This window comes from Electrophorus electricus, chromosome 2, assembly GCF_041902795.1.
Source record: "Electrophorus electricus isolate QZ-2024a chromosome 2, ASM4190279v1, whole genome shotgun sequence".
NCBI lineage: Eukaryota > Metazoa > Chordata > Actinopteri > Gymnotiformes > Gymnotidae > Electrophorus > Electrophorus electricus.
In genome coordinates this window covers 37,141,735-37,154,649 of record NC_137498.1, presented here as the reverse complement: position 1 = coordinate 37,154,649, position 12,915 = coordinate 37,141,735, and the positions used below count along the sequence as shown (strand labels likewise).

At 40.2% G+C, this 12,915-nt stretch overlaps 1 protein-coding gene across 3 annotated transcripts in view; it reads left to right on the top strand.

Annotated features, from left to right (window-relative positions):
- The window catches only part of csmd2 (CUB and Sushi multiple domains 2), a 194,523-nt gene that overhangs the window by 17,093 nt on the left and 164,515 nt on the right, over window positions 1-12,915 (top strand). The window lies entirely within an intron of this gene.

Sequence of the window (12,915 nt, the reverse complement as noted above, 5' to 3'; positions counted from 1 at the left end):
GTGTTAGTTGCAGTCACTTCCCACCTGCTCCTAAACACATGCTTGCTATGCAGGATATGACCAGTAACCATGCCTTAGCTCACTGCAACCAAAGTATACAATTGTAAACTAGCACTTTAGGCAGCTGAGGTAGTGTCTGCTTTAGTCTCCTTTTCTTTGCAGTCATGGTGTCAATCCATGCTTGACTTAATGAGGAGTATAAGATAGAAGTGCAGATTTTTCAGTGGAAATGTTGGGGTTTTTTTTTCATTCTTTGCAGTTGTTTTAACTTGTCTGTCACTCATGTACCCTTTCCAATTAGCAGACACTTCAGGTTTTCAACTAAATTACTGTCTCATTTTTTTAATTTATGGTACATGGTAGGTACATTAGGATTGGCCTATCCTGACATTTCAGTAACCTGTTCCATTTTATTGGGGCAGATGGCTTTCTGAGAAAGCTTCTTTGCCCTCTGAAAAATGGTTAGTGATGCATAAGATGCTCTTGTGTTTTGATCATGTTGTCGCCTCAGCATCTTTTTCATTTTGTTCCCTGTCCCTGTTACCTTCTTCAGTAAATGTGTGATGTTGAATAAGGGGGCATTGCTATCACTCATTCCTCAAATGATCTTCAGTAGTTGAACATTTATTTTCCTCAAATTTGATTTTCTTTCTCTTTTTTTTTTTTCATTAATTTTTATGAGTGTATTGCTGGTCTATCTGTTGTACTGCTTGTTTGTATCGTTGTACAGGAAGCTGTCACAGTTGTCCTTGAAGTGGCAGTACAAAGCTGTTAGATTCACCGGATGCTTTAGAGTGTGCAAGGCTGGACTGGAGATCCCAGTTGACCTTTGTTTATCTGCTGAGTGGCAGCATTAGATTCTGATCTTGGAAAAGCTTCAAAATCTCCCAAATCCTCCACATCTCTTCAAGCCCAGAGGTGCTTTGAGAGCTTGACTGGATTACTGATAAACATTGTATTGTAAGATATCCCTTCACTAATATCTTGTAAAAATATTGTTGAAGTTTCAAAAATGGTTTATCAAAAATGGTAGATTGGTAATTGAATTTCTGAAAACATAGCCAACAGTTCCCATTTCCCATTTATGGCATTTAGCTGACAGGACCAGATCCATCTAAAGGAGACTAGGTATCTATGCAATATGGACATGAACCTAATGGTTCTCCATCTTTCATTTGTGTATGAGTATTTTTTAAAGGCAGAGATTGTGTGAATTATGGCTGAGGGAACATGAGGGGCTCATTTATATCAGTTTCTCAAATGTTTGTCAGACAAGACATGAGAAGATGTTTTTTTTTTTATCTTTCAGACATGGTACAGTCTCTTATCTTAAAGGCCTCAATCAGAAATGTTTCAAATCCATAGCAAAGGGCATTTGAGTAGCGAATGGGTGGTCCAGGTGCCGTCTGCCTCGTCTCATCAGATGCTACAGATCCTGCGCACTGTAGCATGGTGAAACAGGAACCTTGGCCTCCTGTGTCTTCACTAAGTGCTGCTGCTTACTCTTTGCTTTCGCCACCTCATGCACTGTCATGACCCTGAAATATAAGCTTGTCTGCTTTGCCTTTTAGAGCCAGAGCAGTTAGCTCCATGGAAATACAGCCCTTTTGCCTGGTGAGCATCTCTAGGTCCGTGGCACTTTCATGGGGGTGATATGTCAGTCTGTGAATAGATTCTTAGGTGGAGGAGTAGACCAAATCAGGAGCTTGGCTTCAGCCTGATCAGCCTAGTGTTGTCTCACTGCCACCACACTGAGGGGCAGTAGTTCACCAACATTGGATTGCTCTTTCTGAAATGCAACATTTTTAGCTGTATTTGATGGGATTCCTTAAATATAACATGTGATATGTGTTATGAAGATCATTCTTAGAAGCAAATCAGCTCAAACCCCATTATCTCTAGTACCTTTTTGGAGCTGTCTTCATATTTTGTCAGTGATAGGGTTCGGTTCCTTGGTGTACATTGCTTTGGTGTAGAATGCACAATGTGCTTCTTGAAAGGATAATAGCTTTTGAGTGCTTTCTATGATACAAACCTTTTCCAGTAAATATTGATGAACCTTCCTTCTTTCCCTGCATGTGTGAGCTGGCGTGTGGAGCAGGCGAGAAGCAGTACCAGGTGAAGAGTACTGGCCACTTTGTTTAATTGCTTTTATTTATTTGTTTAACCCCAGGGCTGAGTCTCTTGATGATATATAGTCCCTCCTCAGCCAGCTTTTACTAAAGCTTACACAGGAACATAGCTTGGACCTCGACAATCTCATTAAGTCACACTCTGTCATCCTCCTCTACCATTCTCTCTCTCTCTCTCTCTCTCTCTCTCTCTCTCTCTCTCTCTCTCTCTCTTTCTTACTTTCCCTCCCACTCAAAACTCCAGCGTGATGGCTATAATGCACAGTTCATAAGAGATGTCTAGTGGGATGTAAAGCACACAAGTCCAGTGAGTTATTAATGCACTTTTTTCCTAATCAATCCTGGCATACCACTGCTCTACAGAGTTTGGTTTGTTCTCATAGCTAAAACACTTACACACTAATATATTCTAAGCTTATAGTGTCAGTTAAGAAATGGCCCATGCAGTGCAGGGGTCCTCATAAGTATTGCTCTGACACATCCAAAGAACGGGATTACTGCATTGGTTTTTTGACTGGGATATAATAACAAGCCCCAACCCCCATCCCTCAAGTGGCTCCTTTTTGCTGACAAGGGAATTGAGGGTAGGTGCTGGTGTTTAGAAGGTCAGCATTGCAGAACACTGGAGCTCTGAGCGCAGGGGAAGGTAATATATGAATGCCTAGTACTTTCAACAGTTATACTTAACAAGAATTCCAAGGCTCTCACTCTAAAAGGTTTTTGACCTGTAGGGACAGTGTATTTCCAGCCATTAAAAGCTAGGCTTTTACATACACATCTCCTGATTATGTTAAAATTGTTTAGATTGTTCTATTTCAGATATAACTGATTAACTAGCTTGCAAAAATATAAAATCAATTTTTTTAATCATGAAGAATTGTTGATTACAATTTACATATTTTATTCCTAAATAAAACAATTGGAAAAGTGGAATTTAATCCAAAAAAGTTTATTTTTTAATTAAAATGGTCTTTGGAAAAAGTAGATGTGTTAAAATAATAAACAGCTTATTCTGTAGTAGTCAAATAATGAAAATAAAAAAAGTTTTTTTTTTTTCCTTTTAAATGTCCATAGCGCACCCAATATTGTGCAAGTACAAAAAAATGAGCAAGCACAAACGCAATGTAAAAAACAAGATACAGTTATCGAGAGCTTTGGGTGTCGGAGGACAGATTGTGAATGTGCTTCTATTTGTTCCATATCTGACTTTTCAAATGTGTACCTATTATATCACAGAAATGTTATTTCTTTGCTATGAGTTCATGCCTATTGAAATAATATTCTTACCCCCTTTAACAAGTAAAGTCTTTGCGCATTTGATGGCGTTTATATAGTTGCTGTACCTCAAATGCAGATACCCTCTTCTGGAGTTATTGATTGACGGGTGAACACTTGGGCCTCTTTAGGCAGCTGGTGGAAGGGAATGAGGCAATCAAGAGAAAGGAAAGTCGGTTGGTGATTACCTCACCTCTAGGTTCTCTTCACACAAGTATGTGTGTGTGTGTGTGTGTGTGTGTGTGTGTGTGTGTGTGTGTGTGTGTGTGTGTGTGTAGCTATGAATTTCATTGCACACTACAAAATGGTGTACAGTGTGGACAGTGCACAGTTAATGTAAAAAGTGTTAACCGTGAGCTGGCTGGCTAAGGAAAGCCACTGTGTTTTTGCCCATAAATCATCTTTCTTCTTACATTTATATATCCCTTTTCCTCCTTTCCAGTACAGATACGCATCCTTCTAAGTCCCAAGTAGTTGATGGAAATCCCACCACTTATCCGTGGCTGTAAAATCAACGTAAAAATAGAAAGGACCAGAGTAGTCTTATTTTTTATCCTGTGTACCTGAGGTTTATTTGTGAATGAATATGAGGTGGGCCAATCTACTTCCTCACTGATTATTACTGATTATTGACTCATGGAAAGCTCATCAACAGACCACTGTAGGTACAGCCTGACATTGCTGATTCTGGATGTAATCAAACTAAAGCCATCAGTCAGGCCATTGTGACTGCAGCTGCAAATTACCAGCTGCAAATTTGGTAATCAGAGATAATGGCAGTTTTGGCACTGGCCATATTGTTTGCCTTGATGTCTTTTGAGTGTGGCATATGATCAGACATGGCATATTGCTTATTCCCCTCCCCTGTTATTTTCTCTTTTTCTTGTCCTTTCAGCAGTGAAGAGGGACATTTGCTGATTTTTCCACTGTTTGTTTTACCTAACATATCATGCCCACTGACCCAAAATCATCTCTTTATTTTGGAAAAGTGGGGCAGTGAGGAGATTTGGATTTAAAGACAACTTTTTTTTTTTTTTCTCATAGTGACTCAACTAACCTGATGTGTGAGAAAAAGTGGACCATGGCTGGGTGATGTCTGCCTAACAGTCATATGATGGGGGATAGTGGTATAAAGGGACTATAAATTTTTAGATACTTTCTTTTATACTTTTTATTTAATAACTTCTTATCATTTAATTCATTCATTACTTTTAATTGAGCCCTCTGCAAAAAAGAAATCTGTATTTGATATGTTTAGTAAAAATCACTTTGTCGGATATGATTAGCAGAGATGGAGTCGAATGCAGGAAGACAGAGTTTAATAATAAAAAGGGAAAATCCAAAGGTGTAGTCCAAAAACAGGCAACAGTATAAATCCAAAAGGCCTGCTGCATGCAGTGTGGCTTCACTTCGTCTTATTTGTAACCACGCCTTCCTTGTTCGCACAGACCTACACATGGTTTAATGTGATTGTCAGTATGTATTTAAACCCCTGCTGGTGTTTGCATCTTGGTCAGTCATTGCCTTTGTTCATGTCATGTAGTGTTTGTTCACATCATTGATGTTAAATGTGTTCATGTCCATTTTCACATTGTCAATGCCTGCATTTGTGTTTATCATTGACGTTGCATGTGATTGCCAATGTTGTACATGTCCGATAATAAATGTCTGTCTATGTTGATGGAGTCTGTACATCCTGTTCCTCACCCTAAAGCATTCAGGCTGTTACAGTTTGATGTCCTCTGTTTATAATAAAGCTGTCACCTAAGTGTTTTTTACATTATTAGGCAATGTATTAGGCAACACTCATATATATATATATATATTAGGCAATGTATTAGGCAACACTCTATATATATATATATATAGAGTGTTGCCTAATACATTGCCTAATATATATATATATATATATATATATATATATATATATATATATATATATATATATATATATATATATATATATATAATTTGTTTTTTATATGCTCACCTGGAAAAACCATTCACTGACATGATTTTTTTATGGATAACGGAGGCATACTTACAGAAGCCCGGAAGGGTTGTGACATTGACAGCACAGAGGAAGCAAGAGGCGAAGCTGAGCTAATGTGCTCTTTATTTTCCATTACAATCAAGGTACATGATAAAGTAATCCACTAAGAGGCTATGAGAGTCAAGGTAAGAAGCACCGGAGAATCTCCATAGTCCTCTTGGCCACTAATGGGCAGCGTTGTTCTATGGGACCTGTGGGTGTAAAAATAGGGAGACACATTGATGAGGAGCAGATGTCTCCAATCAGTACTCAGGTGATTGGGAACGAGGTAGACAAACAATACAGTCCCCGTTTGACTTTGGCTTTTCCCTCTGGTTGGTGGACCGGCCAACTGTGACAAGGGTAAGTTGAAAAAAAAAAAAAATTAAAAATAATAAAAAAAAATTAAATGTGTTCTAGAATTCTAGAATTCTCTCCCTCAAAAATTTTTCTCCCTCAAAAAACAAACAAACAAAAAAAAACTATTTCTGCTGCCCTGAGGAGTAAGATAAAATAAATAAATAAATAAATTTCAGTGTGTTCTGGAGTCAAAGTACCTCCTCAATTTTATTTCTCCCTCAAATATTTTCCATCTGCCTGGGTAGCTATAGCAGAGTAACTAAAAAAGGGGAGAGACGGAACATGGACAAATCTGAGGGGCTCCCTGAGAGATCAGAACGTATAGCAAATATACTGGCTTGTGTGTGGAACGTCATATGCTATTCTTTTTAAGATGTTCTTATTTGAGTGATGTCATGTGCTTGATTACAGTTTTCACAATATAAAGTTGTCACAACACTATTATGGTAAAGTGTATATACAGACACAGGATATAACTCAGTGTCAATTTAAAGAGCATAGGATATGACATTTCCCAGAGAAAGTCAAGTGATTTGAATGAATACTGTCATGGAACGCTCGCCTCCCGCGAGTCACGTGGTTTGGCCCGCCACATGAAGTGGGAGGATTCTTGTTTGTGGCCACGCCTGCACACACCTGTACCTCGTCCTGTCTGTGTATTTAAACCTGCGTCAGTGTCGTTGGTCATTGTTAATGTAATGTGTTAATGTTAAGGTTAAATGTTCTTCTTGTTGTTAAATGTAACCATGTTTATCATGTTTGTTCAGTGTTAACCATGTTGCGCTCATTGTTTGTAACACATGTGAGTGCCGTTGTTTTCATGTTTCAATTAAATGTTCGTCCATGTCGAGGAAGTCTGTGCGTCCTGCTCCACACCCTTCGGCACTCGGGCACTCGTTACAAACACGGGAACAACATGTAAACGTTCAGTCAATCCTGAGAAAATGGTAGTGAATTCAGGACATTAGGCCATCAGTGGCTTTCCACACATCTCTTCCCTTTAGGTGGTGATATGTCATGGTCACCAAAGGGATTTTCCTAGACTTACAAATTAACATAAAATAAAATGATAGTATATAGGATTGTAAAACTAACTTTAATACTGCTTTTCATTAATAAGGAAATTATATTGTACCAGATGATGGCACAATTTGTCATCTAGTAACTCTCCAATTAATAATGACATCAGAATAACCAGACTGATAGTTTTGGTTAGCTATTATGCATTATCTCCTACTGTCAATGCTCCTCAGGATCAACAAAGTTATCTATGTAAACTTATCAAGCTAACTCCTTCATCTATAGCATCACCTGTTATATTGTAATAATAAATGAATGACTGAACAGCTTGGCTCACCTATAACTTTATGACGGCCAGCTGCAGTTTCTCAATGCCTCTGTTTGTAGAGTCCTTGTGGCCAAATCTGGTATAGCAATAGCAAGTAATAAGTAATAGAATACAAAAACAAGTAATAAATATAGCTTTCGACATCATAGCAGAGAGATGAATTATAGCAGGCAGTGTGCAATGGGTGGGGGGTGGGGGATGTGCTGTGACAGCTGACATCACAATCTGACATCACTCTGTTGGTGATGGACAATGGCATCTTCTGTCGATCCAACCATTAGTGGGACTGAAGTTACATCTTATCAAGGAATCAATGATGGCCAGGTCTGATTTTTTTGAGGATGCAGTGCTTTAACAGCTTTAACATGTCTTATGACAGGTAGGTAGGGCACTGATGTCTGCTACCCTACCGAGGATCTCTAACTTTGTACAGCCAATTATAAGAGCCCTGCAATACACTCCATAACCTCAAGTTACATGGAAATTGTTAATGCCTTGGTACATGTGAATCTATAGTTCACACTGATGGTTTATAAAGTCTTTCTTTATTCAAAAAATCCAAAGAAGGCTGGACTGAAGTATAATTAGTTTGCTCCAAAAGAAGCAGAAGACATATAGGTTAAAATAGATTAATTACATGGTTGACAAAGTGAGCAATGAAAATGAAAAAAAAAAAATGTGTAGAATATACCCACAGAATTAGCTTGTTTACATTTTCCTGCATTAGCTTGCTAATGCAATATTTCTCTGCATTAGCTAACTCTATCTTTGGAACAGAGGAAAAGTTATATAGCAATTAGTTGAATATCGATGTCCTATAAACTTTTCATACCCCCATTTACCTTAAGTATCCATTTATCCTGCATAATGTTCTGAATTGTTTTGTTTATGTAGCACAAAGTGGTTGTGCTATGTCGATAAGCCAATAGGGAGAAGGAAAGAGAAAGTGCTGGGCTTCTTTGGAGAGCTTATTAAGAGCAGGAGGAAGTGTCTTCAATTAACTCCTCTAATTAAAACACTTGTCATATTGCAGTGGTGAGCTGCATGGTGGTGGAGAGGTCAATCGCTCTTTAATGAAGATGTAATGAGGAGACCACTGCCTATCTCAAAACACAGATATTATATCCTCCTTCGGCACCGCATAGCCAGCCTCACTGGAGAGAGACTCTTGTTAGCTGCTCTGAGTGACCCTGTGCACCATGAATAACATAACGCGATTCACACGTGGGGGTTGAGGTGGGGAGGGTGAAGGGGGCTTAGGGAAGGGAAATGGGAGTTTGTTAGCATCGGTCAACATGTCCCTACTGCCCTTTGCATCTAATCAAATTTCTTACTAAACCTTGTTTCTGAGTTTATTAGAACTGCTAGACTGCCAAGAGAGGAAGCAAGAGGAAAGAAAAATACAATAAAATGATATACAAACAATGAAATTGCAGTGCCAGCCTCACAGGCTGAATGACTTTTGAAGGAGTCGGCAGAGAAGTAGGCGAAAGCCTGCGGTCTCCTCCCAAAGCCAGTCTCTAGCAATGAAGCCAACATCTGAATAATTAATCTCTGCTTCTGCAGAGCCTTGCACTCAAACAGGGAGAGGATGAGGTAGACAGCAATAGCAAGAAAAGAGAGGGATGAAAGAGGAACAGCCATGTCCACAGAAATATGAATGAAAGGTGGACAGAAAGACCTTGAGGAAAAAAAGCGGAGGAAGGATAAAAGGAAGAGGGGAAATTGTGAGGAAAATGATGCCAAAGAGAGAAATGCATGCAGGCGGGTGTGTCGGTGCCCCCTCTTTTCTTTTATCTAGCAACAGATGTGTAATTAAAAATCAATGGTGGGTGCTTTACGCTAATGCAGATTAATTTGTACACAGTCTTCTTATCAGTATGAGCTTGCCCCAAACCACTGCATCCTTTTGAGCTGTAATTGCAATGACCGCTCTGTATTTTGTAGCAAAAATCACACCCTTCATCACAGCAGCACAAACACCTTCTACTGTGCTCAGTTCAGTCAGTTTGCCAGCCGTAATAATGCTACAGACCTGATGCCACTTTTCAGCTTTAATCGTTTTGTTTATACTTTATTTGGCTGCAGATAAAAGTGATTTATTGAAAGATGAAAGCAGTTTGACAACCACATGTTTATTCATTATTTATTGTTTATTTCACAGTTGTGCTTTAACCAATCTCATCAATTCAGTGTTGACTCACTCTTGCTCTCTTTCCATAGTGAAGAGACTAAGTAGCTAAGAGAATATGGCATACAATGAGTTTGGAGTGTTTGTTTCTCTATGTTTGAAAGACATTTACCCTTCAATGCTTTTGGCAAGTGTAATTTCATTTTGTTTTTATAATAGGTGTAGGAAACAGACACTGGCCCTTCCTCGGTGGAGCCTGGCTCTCTGATGCAGGCCTGATGATGGATGACTGCGCACAGCGTGCCGGTGTGCTAATAGTTGTATTGCCATTTACCCCGTTTGCTCTCTGGCATCACTCAAAGTCTGTGAAACAAGCAGGCACTTTCTAAACTTAGGTCTTCTCGGAGTATTTCCCAGGCTATGGTCCTAATTAAGGTCCTCTCTTCCACCCTTCACATCACTGCTGAATTACAAATTATGTATATATGATTGAGTTCTGGGAAGGCATTCTATCAGGTGGTTGACCACAGCATTTTTTGACACATTCAGGGTTTCTTCAGGAAGCTAAACAATAACAGTAAAGACATATCTGTGGTGTGAAGGCATATGTGAATTATGTCCAAAATTCAGGCTAAGAACAAGCAAATTTGTGCCAAGATTCCACTGGTTGGTTATCTGACAGAAATTACCCCAGAAAAGCTATAATGTTATGCATATATTTTTATTTTTGACATATTTACAAATCCAGATGTTCTGCACAGCGACTTTGACATAATGTAGTGCTGAAATGGCCTGCAATGCACTGGACACTTACACTGTGTTGCTAATAACAGCTACAGAACATTTGTAATGCTTTTAATAGATTATGTTATAGGTTTTTTTTTCTGTGTGTTGCTATGTACTGAGAGTGTAGGCAGCAGGCGAGTTGGTTAGCTGTGACAGGGTAAGAGGGTCGTTAACAGCAGTGTGAAGGGCTCCATTGCCATTAAGCACCATTTATCCCTTGTGTGATGAGTTTTGCCAGTGAACTCGTTCAGTGACAACTCATCGTTCCTGCTTGTCTCTGCCGCGTTTTTTTTTTGGCCTAAAAATCCCCCAGCCTGATGAGCACTGTATTATATCACTGTTTCCAGACATTCAATAATTCAAGGCAGCCTACTGGTGTTCTTCTGCTCTCCTCTGTCTTGCCTCTTGCTTTCTGTCTCCCTCCTCAGCATTCTTCATCATTCTGTGCATTAATGAGGTCTCCTCGCACGTTGCTTTTTTATGATCTTTGCACATGCCTGAACTTACTCCAGCACAGTTTATCTCCTGTGTTCTTAAGACCGAGTACGTATTCGCCCGTGGCTGTTCTACACCTTTCAGAGATAAAGTTAAGCACCATTTTATGCCAGTGTTCAATCTCCCTACAGAGCAACAGGCAAATGGTTTGAATGCCTCATTCGAACAGATCTTTACAGACAAACGACTTAAATGGCTCACATTATGTGTGTGCTTGCCTAAATGGATGTCAGGGACGACTGGTCCATGCACATGGGCAGTGCTGCTGGTTGAAGTTACAGCAATACTCTTTGCAAAAACGAGGAGTGCTAGGCTCTTTCTGTCTTTTCCAGAGGAATGTCTTAGGTGATTTCAACATGAGCCTTGTACTCATTACAGACCCCCACCGCTGAGAGGGAAATTTTGGTGAAGGAGAACGGTATTTCATTACCCCACTCTGGATGATTATGGAGAGACACCTTCCCCATCCCAGTTTGAGTTTGTGTTGACATTGTTCGAACAAACCCAAACTGGCTAATGAGGTGCCACCATAGAGATAATCTCTGATGTGGGGGGATTAGTTTAGAGCTGTCAGCTCACAATCTTCCTGTAAATCATCTCAGGCCTCAGTACTGCATGCAGTTAGTTTGAAACTGTTCAGAAGCCATGGTGAGGTTCCCTGGAGAAGTAGTCTTCATTTTGGGTTCATTCAAACCTGTAATTCTGATGTGAAAGTTCAGTAGCACCAAAGGCCAGATCTGTCCTTTTAGTGCTTCACATAGCCATAGACAGATGGTTGGGGCTTATGGCTGTAATGTAGCCCGCATATTAGCCCTTTCCTCAGTATGTACACTTAAGTCAGATACATTACAGTAATCCAGTCTGTAGCACAAAATCACTTATGGCACACATTAGGGACCATGAATGACTTTCTACAGGAAGCCATCATCATGGCCATGGTGAAAATAACTTGGCACACTGACCGGATGTGTGGGGTGTGGGTCTGTTTGAATGGGCACATGTGTAGGGGATTGGAGATGTGCAAGTGTGTATTTATGGAGGCTAGTGAGAAGTGGGATATATAGGCTAAGAGAGGATAATTGGGCAACACTCACCCCCAGGTTTAGCTAATCTGAGGGGTCTGGAGGCTTTGCAGCCTCAAATAAGGGAGAGTTACAGCTGTGATTGTGTCCAACCCAGCAGTCTGCACGAAGAACCCCATGTCGAACTGACCTCGCCTAGTGGCCATGCTGGGAACAGCTATCTTCAGGATTGGACCCGAAGGACAGTGGGAAAAAAAAAAAACGTGAAAGATGGAAATCCCTTCATTTTTCCCAGTGGTAAAAATACAGGGCAGAAATAGGTGGTACATAAGTGAGTTTCTGGTGACCTCGTCTACCCATACTACAGGCTCAGGTCCCACGAGCTCAGCTGTACCTCCACATATCATTCCGTTTACAGTATGGTATTTATATCCATGTACATGTGATTGTATATACTCAGGCATTCCTAAATACAGGCACTCAGCACTATTCACATGCTACATCCCTTCTGCGCTTGCATGTCAAAGCTCAGTGGTGTATTTTTTTTCCTTCTCCCCCTCACCATCCTCACCTGGTGGTACAGAACTGCTTCACCGATGCTCATGCATATCCACTGAATATGATTAGAGGGAGGACAACCTGATTTACTTTGAGGGTGTTTACACGTTAACAACGAGCGACCAGGGGGCTTTTGTTCCTTTAAACCAATTTGTCTCAACTCTGCCTGGGCCTTAAACAGCAAGGCATAGGTGAGTCGCAATAAGGAACGCAAGGGAGAAATTAAGTGTGTTCAAAATACTGGAAATAATCTGAACAATTTATTGCAGCACCATAGGTGGCAAACAGCCACTAGTCATGGTGTGTGTGTGTGTGTGTGTGTGTGTGTGTGTGTGTGTGTGTGTGTGTGTGTGTGTGTGTGTGTGTGTGTGTGTGTTTGTTTATATTGCCCCTTTCTGAGTGTAATGGATGCATTTCATGGTGAAAATCTGCCACCCAAAATACAGAGTGGAGATTCCTGATGGTGTGCATGTCTGTGGATGATGGGCTATGTCTGAGGCACAGACAGGTCTTGCCATGCTAACGCAGGACTAAGGTTTAACCACTGTGTCACTGCGCCAGGAGCAGAAGTTGCCTGTGGTGTGCTGTAACAGTGGATGGCCACTGCTACTGATTATTCACAGGCTGACATTCCATTTAATCACATTTTATTATGGAGCTGTGCTGTCATAAATCAGTGTCTGTGTGTACATGGATAAGGCTCAACAAAGAATGGGGTAGGGGAGGAAGCATTCCAGGATAGCTTTAATGAGAAGAATTTCTGCAATGGTAATATT